This window comes from Melospiza georgiana, chromosome 4 (genome assembly GCF_028018845.1).
Source record: "Melospiza georgiana isolate bMelGeo1 chromosome 4, bMelGeo1.pri, whole genome shotgun sequence".
Classification (NCBI taxonomy): Eukaryota; Metazoa; Chordata; class Aves; order Passeriformes; family Passerellidae; genus Melospiza; species Melospiza georgiana.
In genome coordinates this window covers 67,738,864-67,766,809 of record NC_080433.1, presented here as the reverse complement: position 1 = coordinate 67,766,809, position 27,946 = coordinate 67,738,864, and the positions used below count along the sequence as shown (strand labels likewise).

At 44.0% G+C, this 27,946-nt stretch overlaps 1 protein-coding gene and 1 long non-coding RNA gene across 3 annotated transcripts in view; one reads left to right on the top strand and one right to left on the bottom strand.

Moving 5' to 3' along the window:
• LOC131082779 (uncharacterized) overlaps positions 1-25,543 on the bottom strand; it is a 47,614-nt gene extending 22,071 nt beyond the window's left edge. Inside the window, exons 1-2 of the long non-coding RNA XR_009114380.1 lie at positions 24,630-25,543; positions 24,382-24,448 (exon numbers count right to left, since the gene is read on the bottom strand). This is a non-coding gene — a long non-coding RNA (uncharacterized LOC131082779). The remainder of the gene's footprint in view (positions 1-24,381; positions 24,449-24,629) is intronic.
• A 424-nt stretch (positions 25,544-25,967) lies between these two features.
• Positions 25,968-27,946, top strand: part of KMT2E (lysine methyltransferase 2E (inactive)) — a 55,654-nt gene continuing 53,675 nt past the window's right edge. For both annotated transcript variants that reach the window (XM_058022415.1, XM_058022414.1), the window contains exon 1: positions 25,968-26,244. The gene's annotated coding sequence lies outside the window, so the exon portion shown is untranslated. The remainder of the gene's footprint in view (positions 26,245-27,946) is intronic.

Sequence of the window (27,946 nt, the reverse complement as noted above, 5' to 3'; positions counted from 1 at the left end):
ACTCCACAGATTCTGAAATGTCAGTCTAGGTTATTGTTCACACAGCATCAGGTATGGTCACGAGATGGTTCTTCTGAGGCAAATAATTGTTAAAAATGGGAGACAGGAGACAAGATGGTCAGTGCTCACAATGGACCAAGTCCATCACTGCAACAAGGTTGCTGTGAATGCAAAAGTTTAGAATTAGCTCAGTGGAGGACTGTAAAAATCGTGGGAATTAAATTTATCAAGGTTTGCTAAATGCACAAACTCCACATTCAGCTCAGGACATGAAAACTGTTGGAAGCTGGGACAGCAGTCCAGGAAGAAGCATTTAGAGCTGCTCTCTTGGGCTTTAGGGCACCAGCTTACAGTGTGTGCTGCAGACAGCATCAGTATCAGATAGATGGGCCTCAGGCAGGCCCAGCACAATCATGCTCCTTTTATGTTCTAGCTGCTGCTCTGTGAAATGGTCATAATCCTCAGGAGCTTTCATGCAGAGAGAAATCTGATAGAAACTACTATTTTGCTATAAATGTTGTCACAGGATGACAGGTACCCCACTCTAAAAGTGCTCTGGGTCAATAAGACTGAAATGAGCAACATCTTTAACCTCCAAAGAGCCAGAAAAGTGCTGGCAAGGCACATGTTATGCTTAGTTGTGTTTGCATCCTGGAGGTATGTTTGAGTAAGTTTGAGACTTTGCATCAGGCCAGAAAAATGATGATATTAGTGTCCTTTGAATGACTTTGAGCTCTACATATCAGAAAATGGTGAAAATTATTTCTTTAGGCATTAAGTCACCAAAGACCCATGTTTTCAGATCTGACATAGCTTTTTAGTTACCTTGACAAATTTATGTACCTCATTTACTCTGGAGTTTGCACTTCTGCTTGCAGTCTGGTATCTGGAGAAATTAGATATTTTCAGACAATTGCAGTGAGCAATCTGAAAAAGTAGTGACTTGACTAGATCCACAACTGACTTCCAAGGACAGGCAGCACATTTTCCTGATACTATTACAGCCCAAAGGGTGAATGATTACAAACATACAGCACAATCTACCAACAAACAAAAAATCTAAACTTGCATCACATTATTAACAGTCAGTGAAGTCTGAAATTTAACTTAAGATCTGGCCCATCAGAAAAATTTAGTACTTAGCAGACATTGCTACTTTTGTGTGAATCTAAAATTTATTTTTCTCTTTTGGAAGTTATAAGTCCAAGTCTCCTTTTTCCTGTTCAAAGCTTCATTTTTAATGGAATAAAATTCACTGCATATCTAGAGTGAAGTTTGCAGACCCATCAACAAGTAACTCCAACACATCAGAACCATGCTGGATTATGATTAGGTGCCAAAGCACACACCAGTTACCCCCAAACTAAACCAGAAACAAGGCTGAAGCTCGGCTCAGCCTCTGCTCCCGGGAAGCTGCTCACCTTACACTGCTCCCAGAGAAACAGCACAAGAGGGCGCCTCCTGCCTCCAGGAACATCTCGAGTCCAACTTCCAGACTGTCTTTTCTGCAATAATATGTCATATTTCCAACAGCATCACAAAAGCCCTGAGCAACACCATAGCTACATATGGTTTAGCTTCAGTTTTGCTACCCTCCTGAAAGCATTTAAGAATATTTTCATCGTCTATTAAATAAAGACTGGATTCTCTATTAAGAATTTCAAAGTCTGTATTACTTTTTTTTTGGGGGTGGGGGGGAGGGTGTGAGGGGGGTGGAAATCCTGCCACTGGTGAGATTTTAATGTTAGGAAGCAAAAGGAACATCCCCAGACAACAAGACAAAAGCCAAAGAGACCAAATAATTTTATGTCAAATTTATTTTGGCAACCACCCCAACACGGACTCTGGCAGATTGCTTGTTGGTTGTAACAGAAGCCACTTCCTCTGCAGCAACAGGCATATCAACACCATTGTCTGCTTCCTGGGGATGGGCTTAGGGTGTTTCAAGCTGCACAATGTTCTTATGTGGAGCTGAGGGACTGAAAAACAGAGCCACAAACCCCCACCAGTGCCCCCGTGGGGAATTCTCCCATGCATACCTTGTTAGGAAATGAAGTGGGGTATTTCTTCTCCCTGCCCTGGCTCCAAGCACTCTGACAGCTCCATTCAGCAGTGGGGAGGAAGGCTCTGCCCAGGGCTCCTCCACAGCTGCACATGACTCATGCTGGAAGAGCCCCTTGGAGCCAGATTGAAGTTTTCCCAAGTTCATTTTAACACACTGATTTCTACCACTTTAAAGCTCCCTGCATAATTGCAGCTTTCACAGCACAACCTGGCCTGTGCACAGGTACAGACCTCACCAAGCAGCAGGCCCAGGCTGCTCCCCAGGGCTGCAGGGCCACCTCTTGAAGCCACATTCCTCCCTCTCCCGCAGCAACATCCCCAAGGACAAACTGCTTGATCCAGGCTGCCTTCTTGGGACAGGCAGGAGAAGCAGAGAAACAAACCCTGCTGCTCTCCTGGTCTGTGAAAGAGCACTGGGCAGATGGGACTCTCTCAGTGCTTTCCTCCCATGAGCAGGGATGTGTTTGAAGCTCTCATTCCTGCTTTTCACTGCATTGTTTGCTTAGGGAAAGCATATTCCCTGCCTTCTCTTCTACAGCTCCACACAGGCTCTGCAGGAACACACACAGAGCTACGCAGGCTCCAGGTGCTCACCCATATTAGGTGAACACAGATGTTCCTGTAAGCAGCTTCCTACCAAAGATGACATGACACTTCTGCTGCTGCCTCTTCCTCTGCCACCCAGTTCCATCCAGGGGAGGCTCAAAAAAGGAATTTCCATTTGGATTTCAGCCACCAGAGCAGCAGCAAGGTCTTCTTGTAGGGGCACAAGAAAGCTTTTCTTGCAGGAGTTGGGGCAGAGCCCACCACTGTGCTCCTCCCCAGCGTGTGAGAGTGACATCATTATGCCAATGAACAACACAGGAAGTGCAACCAAGCAGAACAACCACGGAAAGCGTCTGTGAAGTTCTGCCAAGAATGTTAACAATGGTGCTAACCAGAAAACAGGAGAAGGTTTGGTTCATCTAATTTCTTCCAGTTTTAGTAATCTCCAGTGTCACTTGTAACAGTAGATAGTAAAAAAGCCAGGTCCTTGGAGAGACATTGTTTAGGGCCTTTTTTCTTTTTTTCCAAGGTGATGGTGACCTTCTACTGTCTTACCCCAGTCCACAAATTTCACAGCACTTTGGCACCAGTCTAAAGATCCAGATAAACTGGCTGGGATTTTTAAATCTCCCCATTTTTTTTTCTCTCCCCATGTTATAGCTGGCAATAGTGCATTACCAATGTCTTGGTAAGCCATTCCTTTATCTGTCTTTCTACCATGTGGATTCCTTTATTTTCCAGAACACTGCAGCTGCCCAGGTCTGAGCTAATGCTTCTTTAGAGTCACATATTTCATCTTGTAATGTGAACACACAGGCCCATTTGAACATTATGTGTTAAGCAGTTCTCCCTCCATCAGTCCCAGAAATCTCTAACCAGATCCTAGAAGCTTACAGCCAAGTCTGTGTCCCCTACCTACCTTTCTGTCAAGCAGCTGACCAGCAGTGGCAGTGCTCAGGAGATGGGTGGCACTTGGCAGCAGGGAAGCAAAGCCTTCAACAACCATGGCTTTCCAGACAGTCACAGATGTGGGCATAACTTACAGACAGGACTTCATGAAACCATAAAGCCAACGTGACTGCCAGCTGCTGCCAAATCAGGAGATGCCTCCTCCTGCTTCCCTTGCACTGGCACCTATTTGGCTCTGTAACAAGTCATTCACAGGGCTACACAGGCACCAATCAAACACTGCAAGGAAAGTGAGGTTTCTGCTGCTGACCCAGCTCACTGCAGCTTCACCTTCCTGACACCAGTGGTGAGCACGTGGACTGCAAAGGGAGGGAAGATCACAAATACTCTGAGTTATGATAGTGTCTGTACAGTGTAATACAAAATATTGCAGCCTTGGCAACGTATTGTTCCCCTCAAAAGTTTGTTCCTAAACTGCCATTTTCTACAATATAAACAATCCCACACACAAATTAAATTAAATACAAGCAGGTGCTACTGTTATTGACATGACATTTTCAGTTCCCTGCAATTACAGCTATATCATCTATATTTATTAGAAAAATACAGTGATTAAATAAGTTGTACTTCCCATCATAATTCAGCATGTTTTCCTAAAACCTGTAGGTATTAAAAATATTAATTAATCTTCTTGACCTTCAGAAAATTTCATTTAATAATTCTGTTTAACTCTCATACACTTAAGATGTGATGAAAATACCAATGGAGATGTAGCAAATGACAGCTTTATTCAGACCCAGCTCTTGAATGGGCTCTGGTACAAAATACACCCATAAATCAGACTTTCCAAAAAAATCCCAACCTTAAATAGGATAAAACAGTCTTCAAATAACCACTACTCTTATCAATAGTCCGCCATCAAATTAAGTCAGCCTTTCTCTCATTTGTACCCCACCTATAGATGAGGGCAGAGAATCTGACCCTCTAGAAACAAAAGCTGTGTACAGCTGCGACAATGACATTACTCCTGAGTGCTGCCACCTGTGGTGTGAGATACAGGCCCCAAATTTACCTCCCTTAATTTCGTAAGCATGCTCCCCATTAAAGCCAAAAGACTTTAAAAAGAAACCAAACAAGAGAAAGAATAGCAACTCCTGATTTAGAACCCATAGCAAGTAATTCTTTGCTTTGGTTACAATAGGAGGTACACGAATGAATGGATTTGCTGCCTTTGACAGCAGCAGGAACTGGGTTGTCTTGCTTGTTCCCAGGGCTGTTCTATTTCTTTGTACCAGGTGCAGAAAAAAACCCCAAGAATTTCTGACGTATACAATCTTCAGATAACTGAAAATTCTCACTGCTGCTATTGGTTCAAAGCTTCATAATTACAAGAAGTTTAAGAGTTTCTGTTCAGAGTCACCTCTAAAGAAAGGTAAAGTCAGTACAAATAAAGCTGTGCTGACCAAATGCACAGGGCAGTCTTCCAGTCTGGAGGGATCTCTTATCATATTCCTCACTAATACCCAGTAGCACATCAAGGACATCATAAACACAGGCCATGTCTGGAAAACAGCCACTTAAGGAAATATATGAATTCCTGCTGTTTTAAGGACAGTATTTACAATTGCAGCTTTCCCCCTGCACAAAAGCAGCCGTGCTGTGGTACAGAGCAGCACCTGCAGGAAGCCAAGGCCACCAGCATGTGAAGCCTTGCTACTGGCAACAAGGAGTCCTCCAGTACACAAAGGGACCCTACAGAAAAACCAGACAGGGACTTCCTGCAAGGGCATGTAGTGACAGGACAAGGGGGAATGGCTTCAATCTGAAAGAGGGCAAGTTTACATTAGGTATCAGGAAGAAATACTTTGGTGTGAGAGTGGTGAAACACTAGAACAGGTTATCCAGAGAAGCTGTGGATGTCCCACCTCTGGAAGTGTGCAAGGGCAGGCTGGGTGGAGCCCTGAGTAATGTGGTCTAGGGGAAAGGGTCCCTGTCCATGGCAGGGGGTAGAATCAGGTATCTTTAAGATCCCTTTCAATCCAGACCATACTATGGGCCTGTGAGAAGGGGAACACTACTGACTAGCAGCCACTGGAGAGACAGAAGGACAACATCAATTTGTGGCAAGTTCTTTAAAAATACGAAACAGAGCCACAGTGAAATGAACACAAGTCTGAAGGCTTTGTGCCCTGATATCCCACACAGCATCATCCTGTGGAGCAACAATGACAGCCTGAGTTATTTAGGCCAGCATGGATGGTCTGGAAAGTTCCCTGCTGAGACCAACACAATTTAGTCTCAACAAAGAACTCATAAGTAATCAAACTACAGACTGAGCCTGCCCAGGTTGTGTACTTTCAACAGAACAGGACCATGCAATCACAGAAAGATAATATTATCCACCAAAACATGGTGGATAATATGTTTCTATGAAAGCACGAAGTTTTTTATCTCCAAGCAGCTACTTACCCCTGAACACAACTCACAGAAGCACTGGGCTGCTTCAGCAATACTGTGCAATTAATGACTGCTACAGCTGTGAGTTCACTGCAGATTTCTGGCAGCTATAGCTGCATCATGAGACTGGTCATTTATTGTTACACAGAGACACTGAAGAGACACAGAAAGAACCTCTCACTTGGGTGTGTCCTTCCAAAAACACTGCAAAGGGGGACTTTATTGTGCCAGCCAGAAGAGACTATCCCCAAAACATGAGCATGGCCTGGGTGCTCTCCCACCCTTGGGGTCACCAAGAGAATTCACTCCAGTGCCAGGCTACAGCACACAGGAGCTCTGCATGAAAAAGCAAATCTCATCCCAAGGGAACTTCTGTTTACTTGAATGCCTCCCCTATAATCCCATTTTATGGTCCATGTGTTTTGGGAATGCTGCACAGCCAGGAAACTGGCAGAGACTAAAGGGAAGTGATTCCTTTCAGAGGACTGGAGAAAAGCAGGGAACAACCTCAAACACACTCATGGCAGCCTTCTGCTTAGCTACATCTGGATTATCATAACAAATATTTTAGTCTTAAATGGGTACCGAACTCTAGCAAAAAATATAAGCTGTCGTTTTTTTGAAGTAAGAAAAACATAATACAAGTGGTTTAAAATTAACAGTGGAACACCAATCCTGTTTAAAAGTTAAAAATGAAAGCACCTCAGCTTTTCAAAAATAACCTCCAAGATAACAATGTACATTCAAAAAAGGGAAGAGTGAACAGGATTTAGGGTTTTTGACTTGACAGCTCCCTTCATGGATAGGTCCATTAGCTTGCAGGTTGAAAAACACAACCCAGCAATAAGCATGGGTAGAGATTCAGAAACACTAACCACTTTCTGGTGGGGCATCAGATCTGGACATCCCACATTCTCTCTTTCTGCAGTGAAGACTGAGCAGAGGTGAATCTGTCATGGAGAAGTCACCCTGCCTGAAGAAAACTTCATATCCTCTAACACCCACTCCAGGATAGTAAACACTGGCATGGCTGTACACAAACAACTTTCAGGTTGAAAGTATGTCAATTATCAATTGATTTACTCACCTGATAAATACTCAGTTACTTTTACCAACACAAACTCTTTGTTCTCTAGCCAGGGAGCCTAATGTTTTAATCCCAATCCCCCAGCCTTCTGCTAAGAGCACAGTGCTCAGTACCTGGCAGGACCAAGCACTTGTTAAGCTGCTGTGGTTCCTCTGCATTAGTATTTTCCATACAATATTTTGAAATAGAGGGGAGGCACAAAATGCAGTGACTTATAACCCTGAAGAACAATGAGCATTTCTGTGAGCTGGTTTTCTACACAGGATGTGGGCTGGGCCTCCTCAAGTTTGTGTAATCTGTCTGGAAGTCCAAAAACCACATTCTGAAAACATGCTTTTCCCTTAACAAACAGCCAGTCACACACACACACAGAGTCCAACAGTAGTTTACATGTCTGTCATCCACCATTAAGGAAAATTTTCATTAATATTATTTTTTCAAGCATTTTTTCATCAAATTAGGCACACAGACTGTACCTAATTAAAATATATAGCCTTTTTCAAATCCAGCAAGAACTTCCATCTAGGGATGGAAGATTCACTTATTTAAAATTATGTCAGAATTTGCACTTCTGACAGTTCACATATTAGACCCAGAGACAAAAACTCAAAGGCACCGGAAGCATTATCATGGAATGTGCTGGGAAGGATTATCCTGTGAAGTGGCTCTTCTAGGTGCTCTAAGTCATTAGGTTTAACAACTTCAGGCAGTCCTCTGAAGTTCCATGTTTTAGATACTCAGCTATAGATCTATTCTTTTTCTTTTCTCCAAACAGCACCAGAGGACAGTCCACCAAATGGAACTGTCTGCTGAACAAGGACTGGACAATGTACAGCAGAGGTTAAAACACAAAAGAGAAATGGCTTCATGCAGAACTCTCCTCTAGCACTGCAGGGTAAAAAGACAGCACATCTGAAGCCATTTTTGAAGAAAAAGGATACAGCAGTGTTGCACTGTTTGACACTATGCCACATTCGGAGAGCTTAACTCCAGCAGTTGATCTGCCTGAAAAGTTAACTACCATCCCTCCATCCCCTTCCTGTTTGCCTCTTGCAGCTGCAAGACCTGGTTTATCAAAAACAATTGCTGAAGAAGTAGAGTTCATATGAATTCTGTTAAGGTTTGTCTTCACAGTAACCATGCCAATCTTACACATGACACTGGAACTTAGTCCTGTAAGAAGCTGCTGGAATACTTCTATGAGGAAAGCAAGCTGCATGTCAAAATACTCGATATCAATTTACTACCATAACTTCCAGGATTACATGTTTTTAATTCCTAGTGAAGCTGATAGTAATTTAAAACTCTATCATATTTCCAGTGCTCACAGTATTTTGTTAATATTTTTGAAGTTATAGCAAGTAGCTGTTCTTTCTTTGTGTGGGAAATCACAAAGAATGGGAGTTAAGATTGAGCAAGTGGGGAAAAAACCCCATGACTACTTCAGCATACTGAAGTTCATTTTTGCACACAATAAGGTTTCAAGTGGCTAGAAAACATCAAGAAATCTTTCCCCTCCACTTTCATATGTTAATTCAGATTAGCATCCTATACTCATTTAGGCAAATTATGAAATAATAAATCCTCAGCCATGTTCAATGCAGCAATTCCTGCAACAGTCTATGATATTTTACAATTACCACACAATTTGAGTCAAACTATTACATTCAGCACAGAACTGGTTGGCTTCTGTCTTCATCTCCAGCAAGTTCCTGCCTTAGAATATGCACTATGCAAAAACAGCTCGTGCAGCCATGGAGGAGAGAGCTGAAAGGAAATCCCAAAACCCAGCAGGAAGTAACATCTCTGTGATTCAACATGTTGAGTCTTTTCTCCTGAGAAACCAGCAAAAAAAAGCACAGCATTAACTGCACAGAAAAAATCCTTATCCTGTCTACATTACAGATTCTGGAACCACTGTAGTTTGAGTCACTGAGCCTGTCACCCTCTTCAGATTTCAGCAAGTCTTCCTTTAGTGTACTTTCACCTAGGGTAGCTGGAGAAAAGAGAAAGACTTGTTAAATGTTGCAAAACGAATTGCATTTCACCTCCATCAGCTGTGCAAGAAGAGCAGAAAAAAAGATCTGGATGGATTAACTGGTTTTGATCATTTTACTTGGAAAAAAACCCAAAACACCCCACAAAAAAATGTTATAGGATTATACCACAGTCTGTCACTGCAATGGAAGTAAAGCAACACATCTCAGTGAAGGCTTTCAGTGTGCTGGGGTAGGTGCTGTAGGCTTCCACATTACAGAAACTGGACAGAAAGAAGGTACAAGTCATTTTCTAGGCAAAATAACAATAAAAATACCCAAAGAGTTTTGTTAACATCACAAGCCACATAAGAGAAATAAATTCCATTCTGCTCCCTGCCGTTCCCATCTGGTTTCAATCTGCTAGAGAAGACTGAAGCCTGTATTCAAAAAACAGACTGAGTTGTAAACATTAGCCTCTGCCAGCATTACTAGTAACTCATGAGGTTCCAGAGTTACCATGGAAAAGCAAGGGGAGGGTAGGAAAAAAAGGTTTATGAAAAAGCAGGACTTACTCTGTCATTAAGCTCATTTTATTGCACTGGTTTAATCCATGAAATGAAAAATGTTTGACGCTCAGAAGACACACACTTGTAGAAAATCCAGTTCTACTTATTTCTGTTGTTTTGCAGCATTATGAAAACAGGTGAAAGTTGAGAGAAGTTAGAACAGACTGCCTGGGCCACTGGACGCCCTTGTTTTATATAGCTTGTAATTACAGGCTGCATACTGTTGCCCAATTTATTTCTCGTCATGTTATCAGTAAAAGATCCCTCCTTCATTTCCTGCAGGAATAGTTTTGTTAAATTGTGACAAAACAATGAAACTACAGCTGTGAGTGTCTCGTGGTAATATTTAACAATATGCCTTGAACAAGACTTTGCCCCATCTCAAGCCAATAGTTTCTAGTTAACTGTGCCCCTGACACGAGGCACTGATGTGCTTTGGAAATCCACTCACATGGTGAAACAGTGAAAAAAGGAAAAGGGTGTTTCTGCAGCAGTATGGGCAGAGATTCTGCATGATGTGAAACACAGTCCCTACAGGACTCTATTTTGACTAATCTTAGGTCCACAGTCAGTCCCAGCTGAAAAACTGAATATAAGAGTAGGAAGAAGTGATCTCCTTATTAAACACATCAGTCCTTTGTTCTCAGCATAGTCACACAAATGATCAGCAGCTGGGGTGATGGAGCACTACACTGTGCCACCAGAACATAGGACTTGTAAAGAGCAACTGCAGAGAACATCTCCTCAAGCCATGACTGCCTCTGGCATCCACAACTGCCCCAACACAACACTTCCTAGCTGAGGCACAGTCAGAAGCTGTGTGTCAAGGCTGAGTTGAACTCCAGTCACTCACCTTGATGAACGTGGCCCTGCTGCTAATCACTCATTACTAAGCTGGGTTACTACTCAAGTAGTTACAGTCTTTTCCAACCACCTGCCACAGGTCCATGACTTCTCCTACAGCCCATAGGTCAAGCTGAAAACCCCATCAGCTGTCTCGGTGCTGTTTTTGGCCATCCCATGATTCCAGACTTCTGCACTGACTCCCTGATGACAGGTATCATTAGCTAACAGACATTAACTTGCAGCAGGTTCTCATGCAAGGCTTCCAGTGTTCTTTCACTATTTCTAAAAATGGCTCCCATCACCACAGGCACTTCTCTTACTCTTGGGTTAGCTCACCACACTTTTTTTCTTGATATCATCTCACCTCACCAATTTCCCCAGCCCCTTTCCTCTAGCTTTCAGTTCCATCTTGCTAACTGGAAATCCCTAATTTCATCTTAATGCACTCCCTTTAGCCTTACTGTATTATATGTCAATTTACCACTTGCATCCCATTACTGATTCTTCAACAGCACCAGAAAGCTGTAACAATGTGTTTTCTTCTTTCCTTTCTTCTCAGAGGTTGGTGCAGTTAGAAGTAACTACCAGTAATACATGTTCATGCACAGATTAGAGCAGCTCAGGGTGACCATCATATGAAGAAGTGACCCCAGTCTTCTAGATGTAGATAATGTTATTCTCAGCCTGCAGAGGATACATGGCAACAGGCTACACCACACCTAGCTAAGCCACATGCTTCACACATGTGAAGTATGCACAATCTGACCAGAAGCAGGAATTGTGAAAGGCTTATTTTGAAACACAAGCTTCTTAAACCACACCCCCCACCCCACACACTCTTCCCATGAAAGGCTCACAACTTGGACAAGGTTTTTGGTGAGCTCTCAAATAAGCAGCAAAAGGCTTTATTCTAAAGCATCAAACCACGAACTGGAATGTGATTCACCTTGCAGCCTCAATTCTACTATCTCCAACTTCAGCAAGAACAGCAGGAGAAGGCACCAGCCCTCCTTATGTTCAGACTGCCCAATACCCACAAAGAGCTTGGCTGCAGTGTGCAGACCCTCCTGTCTGAAAGCAGTGGATACTGAGTTATGCCCATCTTTCATGTGATTCACCACTTCAGCTTATATTTATAACAACAAAGGCTCCTTTTCATCTCTTTATAGGGATACTCCTACCAATATTCACAACATTTTTAGTTTATTATTCATTTTGTATTGAATAAGACTGTTAGAAAATGGGAATCCCCTGCAGAGCAAACTGCATAGGTCCATAGAACTACTGACAAAAAAGTTTAACTAGCATCAAAATTCTTGATTTTTCATCAGCAAATTAAAAATATATTTGAAGCCAACTGGTATTGCTTAACTTTCTCACTAGTCAAGTAAACATACTCTGCTATAGCTTCTTAACTGAGTATAATTCAGACATCAGATTAAGATTTGACTGCTTGTGCCTAATTAGTGATGCAAGAGGTTGCAAGTCTCTGTAAGCAGACACTCCATTTTCTCCAGAATTCAAGATACTGAAAATTGCATTCAGCTTGTTCCCTCTCATACACAGTTTGTTTCCTAAAATATAATACCACCATAAAATTTTTGCTTCAGCTAGAAGGATCAACGCAAGCAGCAAGAACTGTTCCGTCTTCTAACATCTTAACTTTAAATGAAGCAAGACCCTAGACCTAACTGCAAACCAATATCCCCAAAGACAGCATAACCAGCATTGCTAAATAAGTGGAAAACACACAGAAGTCTGAGAAAAAAGCACAGCTCTGCATAGTAGTGTAGCTACATTCTGTGTAGCTGCTGGAGGAGCATGCTAGGACAAGCCTGGTGTTTCTATCCTGGCTCCACACATGGGGACACTTCTGCATGCCAAAGCTAGTATTCTTCTGCTTCTTGCCTGAGTGATTCTCAGCCTGCTCTGCACACGCTGCACAGTGCCAAGAAGCTCTGTACTCCTAGGTGGATTGCTGCAGACTGGTTTTTGTCAGGAAGAGTGATCACTTCTGAAGCATATGTGCACACTGATGGCAAATGAGATTCATACAATAGGCCCAGACACTTTTTCTCCCCAAGTTAACACCTGTGTACTGCTGCCAATACTCATGCAAGAAGAAAAGAAGCAATTATATTGTCTTACACAATTTTTACAGTAAGCAGGACCAAATGCATTTTTTGCCTCTCCTTGTTAGGAAAAAAATCCAAGGCACTGCTAAGGCTTTTTTTTTGCCTCTGGATCAAAGTAACAAAACCCCCCTGAACTGCCAAGTGAAGCAGTCTGGTATATCTTGAACTGAAGAAGTACTGTTACCAAGTTATCACATTTCTTTGTTTTATAGCATGGATATGTGCCAACACCTACAAGCAGGATGATTTTGTAGCTATGTAGAAGAGAAACAACAGCTGATATAAAGATATTAATGGTTATTGCCTAAATATACTAATGTTACAATAGCTAAGAGGAACTGAGGTATTCAGTTTCACTGATTTCTCAAGTTAGTCATGCTTGTGCATAGCACCAAAGTTCACATAACATCAACTAGAGGACTAATTCTAGTTATAAGCTTTAGTAGTTGTTTTGGAGACTATTCATATGCAACTATGAACTAAACTGTGGACTTGTTTCAGTTGAAACTCTCTATGCCTTTGTGTTGGTTCAAAAGGGAGAATATTGTCTAAGTGGCTGCACTGCTCCTTCCACAAAGCAGGTCAGGAAATGTACTGACCTTGTTCAATAGGAACTGGTAAACCAACTCAGGGGTTGCTATATTTCTTCTCCTCATTAACGTACCCAAGGTTCCTGGGGGAGGGGAAGACAGGAAGCAAGTACTCTTCCTGCTCCCCCAGCCTAAAAATAACTGAGACAGTCTTTCTGCAACATTTAAGCCACATAAGCACTCAAAGCCTGAAATATTTATACTCTGGGCAAACAGTCAGAGAACTCTCGCATTTTGCCCAGTATCTTTTTATCATTATCCAAACAGATCTGGACATTGGGGCAGAAGAGTTTACTTTTCTGGGGGTATGCATGAGCCTGTTGCCAGCTGTGCTCTTAAAACTACAGCTTTTTTCCTGCCTGTCAGTTAAGCTGTAACTGCAAGCCTATTTTGATTTGTGAACTTGAGCACTAGCTTCCCCTCTTCAAGCACCTCTTGCTCTGTCTTGAAAAATCTGCAGGTTTAGCAGAGTTTTTCTTTCACATTAGAAACCAAGGAAATAAACACCTCAATAGTAAAGTTGAATACAATGTTGTGGAAAAAAAATGAAGCTTAACACCACGAGAAAATTGACATGAGAAACACTGCATACATTACAAAAGAGGTAGAAAACATTATCTATAAACATGGAAATTAAATTCCTAGCAACTGAGCATTGTAAAATACAATACTGATTGTGCTATTCAGACAAATTTAAGTAAAAGAACATTTGCAGGATTTGGGAGGCATGCATGCTCACAGCCTTCCTTACTCCAGTTCTCCTGCATTTAAAAAGGCAACTGATTTGGTTGTTAGAAATTCTTCCCTTTCAAAAAGCTACAAAAGAAGACTGGGCATGAACATCTAGTTCCAAAACCGGATTCAAAGTAAAACGCATATCTAGTTAAAGATAAGCACCTTCCCTTCTGTACTGCAATCCCTCGTTCTTCAGCCAGTATCCATGATTTCTTGATGTACTTCTCACAATCTGTTCACTGCATGGAAAACCTGCAAGCTGATTTAGGCAGTCTGTTTGGCAGGTGAACACTTTGGCATAAAACTGCCATTCTCGGAGCTAGCCTTCAGTCTAGCATTTTCTTTTGAAAATCAGAAATAACAATTTCAATCAGATACAACAAAACTACCTGAAGTTTTGAAAGACTCCTTAAGTTTGAAAATAGGAAAGCTTAACTCTTACATGCTATATTGTCAGCTCATACATACTACGAGCTGACCATGACATACAGAGTGTACCTATGCATGCAGAAAGCTGGGCAAGGAGACCATCAGGGAATGACTTTCTACTTCCACAGAAAGAAATCCCCCAGTCACCCTCTCCACCCTGAGACGCCAAAGCTTACTCAAATTTCACATATGGGCAGGAAATCAAAGTATACCACATGGCCAGAAATCCGCAGTAGCTCAGACGTGAGCTCCCAAAGGGAAGGAAGTTATAGTTAAATACAAGTCCAATCTGTGTTTCCCTCCACAAGCTCCAGAGGATGAATGGAAAAAGGTTGAGATTTCCTGCTGCACAACAGCTAGGAATCAAGTGAGTAGGATGTAGCATAACTGCTTGAAATGTTACTTACAGGCAGATCCCCTTAAAACTGATCTTTCAGAATTCCATAGCTGCATACAATGCCTCTGTTTTCACAATTTCTACGATCAGTAGATTACAGACATACATAGCCTTGAGCTGCTTGAAAGTTGTACACTGTTCAAGAACTACAAGTTAGGCCTGCTTATTTTCCAACAAAGACTGATTTCAGTCAGGTTCCCTTCTTACAATTCATCTTGTTGCTGCAGTTAGGGGCAACCCCTCCACTGATGCTGTATTCAATTTCGAGCTTTTTTCAGTTCCCTTTTTTTAAATACTATGGGAAGAACAGCTTAGAGAACCTAAAAATGCTGATAAAAATACTGTTTTAGCAATTGTTCTCTGGCTAACATCAGGAATACTTTTGGTTCTACCCACCCCTCTAAAGAGCTGCAGTTACTGGTAGAGGCCTCCATCATCCTCCCTTTGTCCATCTGTAACCCTACACAGTCATTCACATATACTGGTATTTCATACTTTCACTGGTTTAGCCTCCCTGTGCTGAAAAACAGCTAAACAGGCTAAATGGACCTTGGGAATATACTGTATATACACCCACTATTTACAGAAGAATATATTCAATTCTTATTTTTCCTTGGAACAGCCAGAAAGACCAGGAATCCCCATTCAAACATTTCCAGTTGAGAATCAAACCTAAAGGAGTTTTAAAAAGATATCACATGTCAGACATGCTACTGCTTAATGGGACTCAGAAATACATATTAAAATAAATGCTTGTATTTTAATTAGACTCACATAACAGAAAAGCAAATGAATTTAATGAAACATCTCATCTTTATTTATGATATGGCAAACAGCATTTCAGCTTATGAACTACAGTAGAAGTGTTTCTTAGTAGTAAAAAAAACCCTCTCCTCCACTCCAGTGCCAACTGGGCACATCCAAAATTCAGATTCAACCAAGAACTTTAGAAACACACAAAGAAAAACAAGGTCTACTGGACCGGCTTGTTTTGGACACATAGTTCAATTTTTGCTCTTTGCTGATCTATTTCTATAGTAGGACTGATGATGCAGAAGGATAATACCAATACTAAAACAATACTCATTCTTGCACCATATAAGAAAACCCCACTACATAAACTGTTACTTCAGATATCCCTTAAAGGCTTCAGATTTGAAATGTGATCCAAGACTGCAACATGCTGCTTCTAAAAAGATGAAACAGATGTTTTACACATATTAATACACACATCCAACACAGAATGCAGAGCTTACTTTTACTGAGTGCAATCAGTACATAAATCTTGCTCAATGCTATTCAAGCAAAAAGAAGCACCCAAAGCAAGACACTTTGTTAAATACATAGGTGGGCTACAGGGAAAAAAATCTAAGCTTAATGCCATCTACAGACACACAGAAGCATCTTTCAGCAAGTCACTTCTATGTGTAAGGAGCATTTGTAGACAGCTCAATAACTCTAAGTTGTAATATGCTATCTACAACCACATTGGAATGCTGTGAGGATCAGTCACAGGAGAAATTTGAAACATAAGGCACAGCCACCACACTGAACAGAAAGTATATGAGTATATTCTTGTTAGGTTACAGAAATATGTGGGATTAATGAGGTTTGTTTTAAGTGAGTTAACAGTTCTATAGCCCATTTCAGTGTCATTACATTACTGAAATTAAAGGGCATCTTTAAGCAAACAGACAAAAGGTACCACACCCCTCAAAAAGATCCCCCTGCTCTGCTCACTGTAGGATGAGCTTAAAATAGGCCCAATGCTAAGCTCCTCTCCTTCCTTTAAGCAGAAACACTTGCCCTACAAGGCAAAATTCAGGTAGCTGCTCTTCTCCTTGGTTTCTGTTAACAACTTCAATTTACTTAAAGGGGATTATTAAGTAGTCATACCACTGAAACAGAAGAAAAGACAAACTGATTTAACTAACAGCTGCACTTGTAAAGCCACTGTTTGTAGCACACAATCTGTGAGAAGTGTGGAATAAGGGCTTGCCTATTCTAGAAAAAAAAAGAAATGAGAAGACCCTCCACTGTCAACTCCTAGATGTAGAGTAGGCTTGGCTACAGCCCACAGGCATCAGTCCTAATAACACTTTGAAATTACAATTCCCTCCCATCAATTAGGTCTACACTAGCAATTGCAGGGTCCCAGGAGCATCTTGAAAGAGTTCTAAGACACACAAAACTCAGTATGTTAATTTGCTCTGTATAATTTATTTTATAGGAGCATGATTTTTTTTCCTTCCTGTTCATAGTAGTTTCCCTAGTTTGAAATATCCCTGCCTGCCAGTTTTAACCAACAAAATCAAGTCTAAATGCTTGATTGGTAGTCTTCATTTTTTGACCCAAACTACATAATACAAGTTCTCTGAAGTAGTCCTTCAATTCTGGACTTCCCTCTCCAGCACAGGAGTACATGAACAGCTATATTTAGTGTCTGTACTTCAGGCCTAGACTAAAGCAGGCAATGTTAGACACAGGGAGAAAAAGCCTTAAAATACTAGTTTCCTACAGAATCACTCGCATTTTTATGCAGTTTTCCACTGTTAGTGAAAATGTAAAGGTGGCATACAGTAGTGTCACACAATTATAGTAAGTGGGCTACCAGAAATCACTAGCAGATTAACCAAATCTGTTGTGCTCAAGATTCATCAGGAGAGATACCATTTAAAGTGTTTAAAGCTCTCTTCTTGCACTCTCTGGAGCATAGCAAAGCAGCTGCTCTGATACTAGGCATCAGGACTCCTATTAAAGTTTGGCCAGGCTGTCAAGCACCACAGATCTAGAATCTTTAAGATGCCAAGTTGGGAGGGATCCATCAGGACCATGGAGTCCAACTCCTGGCCACACGCAGGACACCCTGAGAACCACCCCATGAGCCTGAGAGCACTGTCCAAACACTTCCCAAACTCAGGCTGGTGCTGTGACCACTTCCCTGGAGGAGCCCATTCTAGTGCTCGAGCACTCTCTGGGTAAAACACTTTTTCCTGATATCCAGCCTACACATCCCCTGCCTCAGCCTCATGCCATTTCCTCAAGCCCTGTCACTGGTCACAGGAGTGAGGATACCTGTACCATCTTTTATTGTTTGTACTAGAGTCAAGGAGTCAACAGCCACTATTTCCCAGTGATCCATCATCTCCCCTCTGCAACAGCAATCAGGGCAGTTCAATTTCACTGTCACTGAAGAGGAGACACTCAAGTTCAAAAACTACTGTTAGCTGAGCCCAGACATGATGGCTCCTGCATAGTCTTTCCTATGACTATGCAGAGATAGGGAAGCAGAAGTGTTTCTCAGAAACAGTTTAAAAATAGGATCTGACAACTGCCCAGCATGCCTTTATAAGCTTATGAGCTTGTTCCAGCATATGTATGCTGGGGTAATGGAGCACAGCTTTGAAGATGAATTTGAAGTAGCACCACTCTGATAAAAGCAATAGTTTGGTTTAATGAAGAGTAGTCTTCTAAATCAGGATATTCGTGACAATGACATTCAGTACTATTTAATAAATCTCTAATTAGATGACCCATAGTTGTTCTGGATGGAATTTGAGACAGCCAGCTCACCCTGGCTCAACAGAAAAGACCACAGTGCACAATCTATCATCAGCCTGCCAAACTGGGCCACAAGCACAGTGGCCCAAAATGAAGCAGCACAACCATTGCTTAGCATGAACCAGGGAATGCAGCTGGTAAAGCACTGCTTGGGCTGGAGATTAAATTACTGTCTCAGTATCATGAGCAGCCACAGCCTCTTTGAGGGATTCTTTTATCTGCATTAATAAAGTGGCACAATTCTGTACCTCCAACTTTTTTTTGCTTACTTCACTAAAATTCAGGGAATCGTATGACAGTCCTGTGTCATGACTAACCTGCTAATAAAGGCAGGAATGTGGAAGGAGGGAGATGCTAATGCTTGTTTCCCAGCCACCTCTTCAGCTTAAGCTCTTGTGCCCCCCACACTAGTTCCAACACCTCATATCCTCCACACAAGCTAGTTTTGGACTTGTATTTGGTACATCTGTAGCACTGGATCAAAGAGCTATCAAAAATCCATATATGACAGTCAACTGGACAGAAAGAGACTAACTTCTGTCAATAAAATACTAAAAAGAAATACTAAAAGAAATTATTCACTATTTACCAATCTACTGAAGCTTGCTGGAAACAAATCCATTACTATAAGCAGTGGTACTCAATGTCAAAAAGATCCCCATTCTTAGTGCACCTTTCTGCTGTCAGACACCACAGAATGGTTTGGGTTGGAAGGCACTTGCAGGATCATCAAGTTCCCAGCCCCTACCATGGGCATGGACAACTCTACTTGGCCAGGCTGTTCAGGGCCCCATCCAACCTGCCCCTGAGTACTTTCAGAAATGGGACATCCACAACTTCTCTGGACAACCTATTCAAATGCCTCACTATCCTCTAAGCATCCCTTCCCAACATCCAATCCAGATCACTCATCTCTTAGTTTAAACCCATCTCCTACCACTCCCTGCCCATGGAAAGAGTCACTCTGTTTTTCTGAGACCTCCCCAAGAGCTTTCTCTTTTCTGTGTTGAAAAGCTCCAGCTCCCTCAGCCTGTTGAGTATTTCTGTTTTGCATCTTAACAGACCACACTGAGTAGGACTGCAGCAGTCTTCACAAGTTAAACCTTTGAAGAGACATGATATATTGCTGCATTTCTACTTTTGAGCAACATCTACTGCATGACCATGCCACATTAACAAGCTCACAGATGGAGCAGTCACAGTAAGAAGTTTCAGTACAGTTTCTTTTCTCCAACACTTAATAAGCACAAAAACCCAGCAGCTAAGACTTGTTTGGTTTCTGAGCTTACAAGCTTACAAACTCTTGCCTTCTGTGACAGGACCACCTTTAGCTGTACTTATGGGATGCTGGAGTCTCCAGTTCAGTAAATTCCCAACTCTGGACAGTCCAAGTCTCCAAATTGGCAGTATTGTCTCCCATTTTCTTCCTAAAGATCCTCAAAAAGCACCATATTGCATCAACTGCTCATGAGCCATTCAATCACTGGTTCTTTTCATCAAAGAACTGCTATTGACAGCATTTCAGAGCTAGTGCTGCATTATAATCATCTCTGAGCATGACCTCACTTATGAAAGTAGCTGCTTGGACCTTAATACTGCTCTCCAAAGCAACTAGTAGCTCATCAGAAAGGCTCTACTTCAAGTAACAAGGTCATGCTGGAGGGAGAAAACAAACCAGTGCCCCACTTCACTACACAGAGGTCACAGCAGTGAACCTGGTACAAATTCCCACTAATTCCAGGATTAGGAGGCCACACAACAGCTTTAAGGTTGCCTCTTTAAGTGAGGAACTCAACTGTTAAGAATTGTAGAACCAGCCAATAACCTATTTTCCTGCTAAAGCAAAACCTTACTAATCTCAATTTTTTCAGAAAGATTCATTGCAACAGAAAGCCTAAGCAGTGTGCAAAGGAAGTTTTTGTCCTGCTGCTGTTTGAGCACTGAACAGTCAGTCCAAATCCAGGTGGATAAACTGATCAGCTCCCAGTCACTGGAACTCCTTTTCCTCTTGCAAATAATGCAAATTCATTTGGTTAGTGACTACCTGCCAAATTCATGACTACTGTGACCCACAGGCATCTCTTTTTATGATTAGCTATGATCTCATCCTGTAGGAATAATTCTTCACTGAATACCCCAGCTATCAGATTATCAGCTACTTCTGGATGAAGTAAGCTTGTTTCAGGTTTTACCCTGAAACAAAATAAACTTAAATCTAAAATCCTTTGAACACTTAACTAGCCTGTAGCTGAGAATAACACTTAATTTTACAGGCTACCAATTCAGTGAACCTGAAGAGCTCTTGCTACCCACAATTGAAGGTCAATTTAGCAATGACTTAAAAACTCAAAGTTTAGAATTTTTGTTTTTGAGAGCCCCTGTCTCAGAGACTCTAGCTCCACTAGCCAAAAGCCTTTAAGAGGTGCCCCTCAAAACTCCTTAATAACTGCAGCTTTCCTGAGAAAAGGCATACCTAACTTCACTAACAATTAAGACCTACATATCTCCATTTTCCCACCAGGTGCTTCGTTCTGCTCCTGTTCAAACAGGAATGTTTGTCAAGCCACACAATGAGGAGTCACATTAGAAAGCCATCCATTACTATTTGGCTTATGTTTCATCCATTCTTCACTTCCATTCCCCCCATGATCACTTGCAGAAGCAAGAATGAACAGCTGAAAAAGTGCAGGATCATCTTTCAGCATGAGCACTTTTAAGTGTCTCAACTATGACATTAGTGCATAGCTGGATCTATTACACTGTGAGTTTCTCTCTCCTTTCTCCCCTAAATACCCTTGAACTCCCTTTGTATGGCTAAAGGTGAACAACTGTTTAAACAGCAGGTCTTAGCAAGGGCTCAGACCACACATGCATGCTCAGACAGGCTACCAAGGCAAGTTAGAGCCACGGGTCTGACTGCTGGAGAGCAGCCAGCCCACTGGAGTACCCTCCTTAAGGAACAAATTGAAGTGCTGTAGAAATTGTTTGTTTCCCTGGTAAGCTACACACCATTTTTTACCCAGTCTCCTACAGCTCTTTTCTTCCCTTCAACATTAAAAAAGCCTGCATCAGAACAGCTGTAGGGCAAATACTCTTGTCTCAAAGAAATACACACAGTTTTTACTCATCTCCTGCAGCACAAATAATTCACAATATATATGACATTGTTTTGAGATTGCACTGCAACACTACCAGAGCTACTGCTTCTTTCAAGGTAACTGCTTTCCTGAGAGCTGCTAATAAAAACAACCTTGACACAAACAAGGAATTACTACCAGCTCATTAAAACTTGCCTTCATTTCTATAGCTTCATAAAAGCACAGCCACACCTCCATTCAAGTACTGCTGCAATAGAGAGCTTTTAAAGTAATTCATTTCTTGGTTTTCAAGCAAAATCTGTTATCAAAGTGAGTTACATAAAAGGCTGCTTTAAGAATTAAAATTCTAGCTATATAAACTATTCTATAACATAAGCATTCAAACAATCCTTACACAGTGAGGCAGGCAATCGCTGTTTCATAATTACAGAACACATGCCTAAATGCAAGTACTAATAAAATGTTTTTTCCCCTCATCTTCAGTTGAGATTAATGTTCTCCCTTTAACACATCTGCAACAAAGTCTTCACAATGTCAAGTCCCACATAAATCAGTGCTGTGTTAAAAGAATCACTGTACACTGAAAGCCTCTCTGGAAGCTTCCATTACAAAGGAGTATTTACCTTGTGTCATATGATGCCTACACAAGAAGAATCAGTAATCCAGTCATTTTAATGTTTGATCAACAAACCAACTGCCTCCTCCTAACACCATTTCCAGTAAGCTTTTTCTTTTGGTAACAAAAAACCAGGCACAGGCTCACAATCTCTAGGCCTCAAGAATCTTGCTCTTTATAGTCCACACAGAAGTCAGTTGGCACAAGGCCCACCTGGCAGCCACCTTCTGACACTCAAAGGAGGGGAGCCTGCTCTCACAGAAAACAGAGCTTACATCCTAAACCTAAGCTCAAGTGAGACTACAGACATCTGAAAGCTTCACACTCCGTCATTCCTAATTACTGCCTTCTCCCTTTCTTTCCTGGTATCCTCCATAAACCTACAAAGGAAAAATGTAGCACTGTTAGATGCTTCCAATCCTGTTTTTCTACCCCTCCTCCCACAACACAGGGATGCCCTGCAGGCTATATATGCGACCAATATGAACTACTTACAGCAGCTCCCAAGTCCCCAGTCAGTTCTTATATAACTGAACTCCACCTCACCATATCACTTATGTAACACATATTAAAGAGCAGCTATTACACAAAAATCTCCTCTCTTAGTCATACACTCAGTTACTTTCATTCCTGTTCTCAAACAGCACATTTGTGAAATAGTCAAGCTTTATGCCCATTCAGGTTGCCACTGTGGAGGTAAAAAGAAAGAATATCCATCTATCCAGGGACAGACTAAGAACTGAAAAAGTGAAACATTTCCAAATAGAACAAACCAACACCTTTAAATCATCAGCAATTTTAACTGTTAATCTGTTCAATGGGTTAGATGCCGTGGCTAAATTTACACCGTGGCATACAAGAACAAGACATGGGAACTAGCACTGAATTGCATTGAAAATATGAGAAGCTCAACCAAATTGTAACAGGAGTTGCATTCCTTAAAGAAAAGGGTTAGGATTGGAAAACATACATTTTTCACATCCCATCCAGCAAATATTGAATTTTTTTTTTAAAGACCCGGAAAAATATATTTGCCAACATTCCAGGCCTATGTAACAAGTTCATTCGCCTATGGACCTCAAAGTAAAACATGGGGAGTCCTCACAATATTCGCAGACCATATTTTTCATTTGCACTAAGTACAAACATCAATTCCCGTGGTAAAGATGCAGGCCATCTGCGGCCTGACTTTGGAATACACCTATCGCTCCACAGAAAGCTGCTCAACTCCTGCAACAGGATTCAACAGCACACAAAGAACAGCGATCCACTTTTCCTGTTCGAACAGAATAAAGTCATAAACACCTGAGAGATTTTCCCCACCCGTACCCCCGGCAGAGCAACACTGGAACAGCCATGACCTCCTCGGCAGAAGAACAACTCCGCACGGCCTGTAACATTTTCCTCAGCGGCTTTAATGAGGTCATTTAGACATCGCTTAAAACGACTGTTCCAGTAAGAACCACTCCATAACCCCTTGCAACTTAACTCAGAGCGGAGTGCCTTCGCACCGAGCCGGCTCCCACGCTCGGGCGGAGCCAGCAGGCACCCAGGGGGAACTTTCCCTGGCGGTGGGTAAAGCCTTGCGCAGAGAGGGGGCGGAATGGAAAGCTTCCCCCAAGAGGAGCTACACCCTGGAGGTGGGTGGAGAGTAAAGAGAGAAGCGAGAACCTTCCTCGGCAGCAGCTACACCCTCGTGCATAAGGCTGATGGGGGAAGGGAACCAGCGCGGGACCGACGACGTTGTGCAGGAGGAGGGGGAGGGAAGCCCGGGCTCTCCCGGGCAGCCGCCGCCGCCTAAGCCAGCTTGGTCCGCAGCCAAACCCCACAGGAATGCAACGCGGTCACATGACCTCCGGCGGACGTGCAACTCCCTTCCCTCTCCAGGGACACCCTGCGCCATCTTGTACTGACGCAGTTACAAAGGCAGGCATGAGTTGCTCCCCTCTCGCTCGTTTCCCGCTCCTCTCAGCACAGCCCCGGCACTATTCGGGAAGGAGAAGCCCAGGCCCGATCCTGCTTTTCTTTTCGTCAGCTCTTCGGGGACGCCCTGCCCGCGGAGTCCTCCCTGGCGCTGAGATCATGGCGCCCGTTTTCTCCCTTTGCCTCCCCCGACAGCTCCCGACCCTGCCCAGCTGCGGCTGCCCCTGCTGCAGGATGATGTCAGCGCCAGCCAATCAGGGCGCGCCGGGCCACCCGGGCCGGCCCGGCCATTGGCTGCCGCGCCGCTCCCGCCCCCCTCCTGACTCGGGCTCCGCCGCGCTTCGCTGCGGAGCCGCAGCCAAGGCACAAGTGCGGGGAGGGGAATAGGAGGGGAAGGGAAAAAAAAAAAAAACCCTACACAAAAAACCGACAACCAAACCCACCAAGACGCCATCCGCCATTTCGCGCAACAACAGGCAGAACCCGAGCGAACAGCCCCAGCCAAGCGCCCTAAAGAGAGAGAGAGAAAGAAACAAGAGACACACGCACAGAAGAGTTAGACAGGAAAAAAAAAATACCCATAGACTCCGCCATGATCACAAGAGGTTTAATCGCCCCCCCTCCTCCCTCAGACTTAATGCCCCATTACAGCCGCCTCCTCTGCGTCCAACCAGCTAGCAGATCCCTTCACCTCGGCTCCCTCCTGCCGCAGCAGCAGCTCTTTAGAGCCCCAAACTCTCTGTGCCCAAGGTGTGGGGGGACGCTAGTCTATGGCGCTGCTGCTAACTGCTTCTCCAGTCACCCGAAAGTGGCGGCTCCATCGAGGCAGGGTAAGAGCTGCCAGCCCAGCTTTTATCTGGTGCCCCGAGTTTGCGCACTGAAGAAGGCTCGCTCAGCCCCTGGTGGGCGTCGAACGAAACCCCAGCCGCCGCCTCCCCTCCCTCCATCAGCCGTAGCGCTGGAGGGGCTGAAGCCGGGCAAGGGCGGCAGGGCGGCGTAGGGGTACAGCGGAGAGGAGATATGGTGGTTAGAAAGACGGGCTGCTTACGAACGGCAGGAGCTGTGTTTGCCCTGAAAGGCTGAGCGAGCTCCTGGCGGTGGCAGCGCCCGCTGGTCTGGATGGAAGCGCGCCATTCCTACTCCCCGAGCGCTGTTCCCTAACGGGCAAACGAGGCTCGTTCTTTTCTCATTCCCTGCAGAACAGAAATGCCTTCAGCGAGTGCTATCGCATTCGCTCTGAGGAAAAAAAGCTTTCTCCCACTTGCCTTTGAGTCCTAAACGCTTCGGGGAAGATTCTCAGCCTCGAGCGTCTTACTGAAAGTTTCAGCCAAAACCTCCTGAGCGGGTCTGCAAAAATTCCCGCTCCTTTCTCGCTCCCCTCTTCCCCTCCCCTCAGGTAGTTCTTCTGCGTGTGTGAGATCCAGCGGGTCTGCCCGGCTTTTCGCGCAGTTTAGGCCGAAAATGTGCTGTTAGAGATTCATAAAGAACACGTATGCTGACAGCATCGACGGTCGTGAGGAAGAAGCCGGAGGTTGGGGGTGTGAGAGCGGCCGAGGAGGGAGTTTTGGCGTTTATTCCTCCGAGGATGCAGCTCTGACTCAGACACCCTCGCTCCCGCCCGCGCTCGGCCCCACAACAGGCCGGGACGGAGCCCCCGCCCCTCCCGCGCGGGCTGCGCCGCCGGGGCTGCGGATCGCCCCCGGCGCCAGCCCCCGCTGCCGCCGCCCCTCCTCCGCTGCCCTACTTCCCTCCTCACGGCCCCCCTGCCCAGCCCCTGCCGCAGTCTGGTGCCGCGGCCGCGCCCAGACCCCGGAGCCGTTCTGCGTGTTGCAAAATGGACTCTGAGGGCTCGGCGGGCGCGGGCTGCGCTCCCGGCCCGTAAGCAAAATGGCGGCTGTTTGGCTTCGCCTTGGTAACCCTGCCCCTGTCAGGCGGGGCGGGTGAGCCCCGTGCAGGGGGAGGGAGGGGAGAGCGGACGCCATTTTCCCAGAGAGAGGCAGTGACATAGAAGGGAGCGTAGGAGGCTGGAGGGAGGGAGGCACGGGAGCAGCGGCGGCAGCAGCGGGGTTTGTACACAGGTCCCAGGGCAAAGGCGCCTTTGAGCTGGTCCCTGTAGGGTTCTGTGCACTGAGCTAGGTTTGGGGGGAGGGGGGGTCTCCTCTTTCCCTTTCTTTTACTAGAGACTGCTGAGGGCTGAGTCCTGCCTAGGGTAGGGATATCCGCAGTGGGGCTGTTGCATTGTTTTGGTTGGGATAGAGAAGGGGCTCAGCTGAGGGGTCCTGCTGCCTGGCCTGTGATCATTACAGGTGAGTCTTTGGTTATTACGAGCATATTCTGCTCTGGGTGCTTTGGGGGAGGGGGGGGTGGAAAAAGAGTGAAATGCGACGGGAATGTCTCATTACCTTCGGTGCGAGTATAACTCCTTCCCACCCTGAAATGTGCTTAATTTCTGTTTAAGTTGCCTTGAATTTGCTTTTCCTTTTGTGGGGTTTGGTTAAAAAATGGCAGGCTGTCGCTATATCTTATGAATATGGCGGGTTACTGTAACTGGAGGAGCTGAGGAGAATTTTTTGGCAGTTACGCCAGATTTATGCATTATGCTCGGAAAATGAGCCAAAAGGAGCTATTATGTGACAACATAGGCTTCCTTGGGCTGGCGGTTTTCAGAACGGGTTTGTGCGTTATTGGGACTGCGTATTGAGTTTTATGAAGCTTGGGGAAGCCTATTCTTTTCCTCCATCCTGTATATTTTTGCTTTGTGGTACTAAAATGGCTCTTTATAGGCCTAATCTCTTTGCCTTCCACACCCCCGCCTCCCTGCCTGCCTCCCTGTTAATATCTCCGCTTCGTGGTGTAACCTGGACAAACGGCGAGCTGTCCCCAGGAGTTTCTGTGCCAATTTAAAAGGGGATCATTCTCCCCACCCCCTTTCCCGAGGCTGTGAGGAGCTGGACCGGTGCACCCCTTTCTCGCTTTAGTTTCTGCAGCCGGTGTTGGTGTTCCCTGGGTGGCATATTTCATTCTCTTTCCTGAAGCTGTGAGTGTCGGTGGGCTCGGCCGTATTGCTGCAGACACCGGGGAAGAGAAACAAACGGTTCACTGTGTGCTACTAAATAGGGTAGAGAAACATAATATAGCCTGATTATAAAGGTCCTGTATTCCCCCATGCTCGGCTGTTAGGGAACGTGCGGCGTCTGAAAGCCCTGAGGTCCCTAAAATGCTACATACTACGTGTCGTCAAAAGCAGAAGTTCAGTGCTGCATCTAGATTTACGAATGTTTTAGTCTGTTTATTTACAGCAGCTTAAAGGAATAATAACGAAGCATTTTTGTTACTCAGGGTTCAGATCAGAGAACAGCGAGAGATATCCATGGCAGTGCTTGCAATGCATGATTAATTGGTTATTATCGCTATACTTTTGAAGTTACTTTTTTAAAAATGTGGAGCAAATTTATTAATTTCCCTCTTTTGTCCTTTAGAGATTCTAAAAATGGCGGCCTCAGGCTGATGTTGTGGTAATCTAATCAGCTCGGGTCCTCCACACCCCATGCAGTGCGTTTGTCTGCAGCATATTAGTGCCTTACTATGTTCAAATGAAAAGGCCGTTCCCTTCAAATAACGTCCAAAACAGCTCTTGGCTTTTACTGCGATTTAAAAATGCTGTGTTCCAGCTGATTAATTTTATTGGTTATGTGTGTGAAAGGCAAGCGAACGAGACCACTCTTGTCGGCGAGAAGGGGGGTGGAAGGAGGCAGCAGACTCAGGCAGCTCCTTCGAGGGGTGTGTGTGGTGCTCCAAGGTAATCCGGGTGTCGGTTCGGTAAATCGGTAAATCGGAAAGGCTCCTGCGTTTGTGATCGATACGGGGCAGCTGTCTGTCCTGCTAACGCCGTAGAATCAGGAATATTTATAGTAATATTTATCAACCACAGTCGTGGATTACGGTCACTAAGACACTCGGCTAAATTCTTCGTGGAAACACATTTGTGAACGTCACGTTCATCTTCCA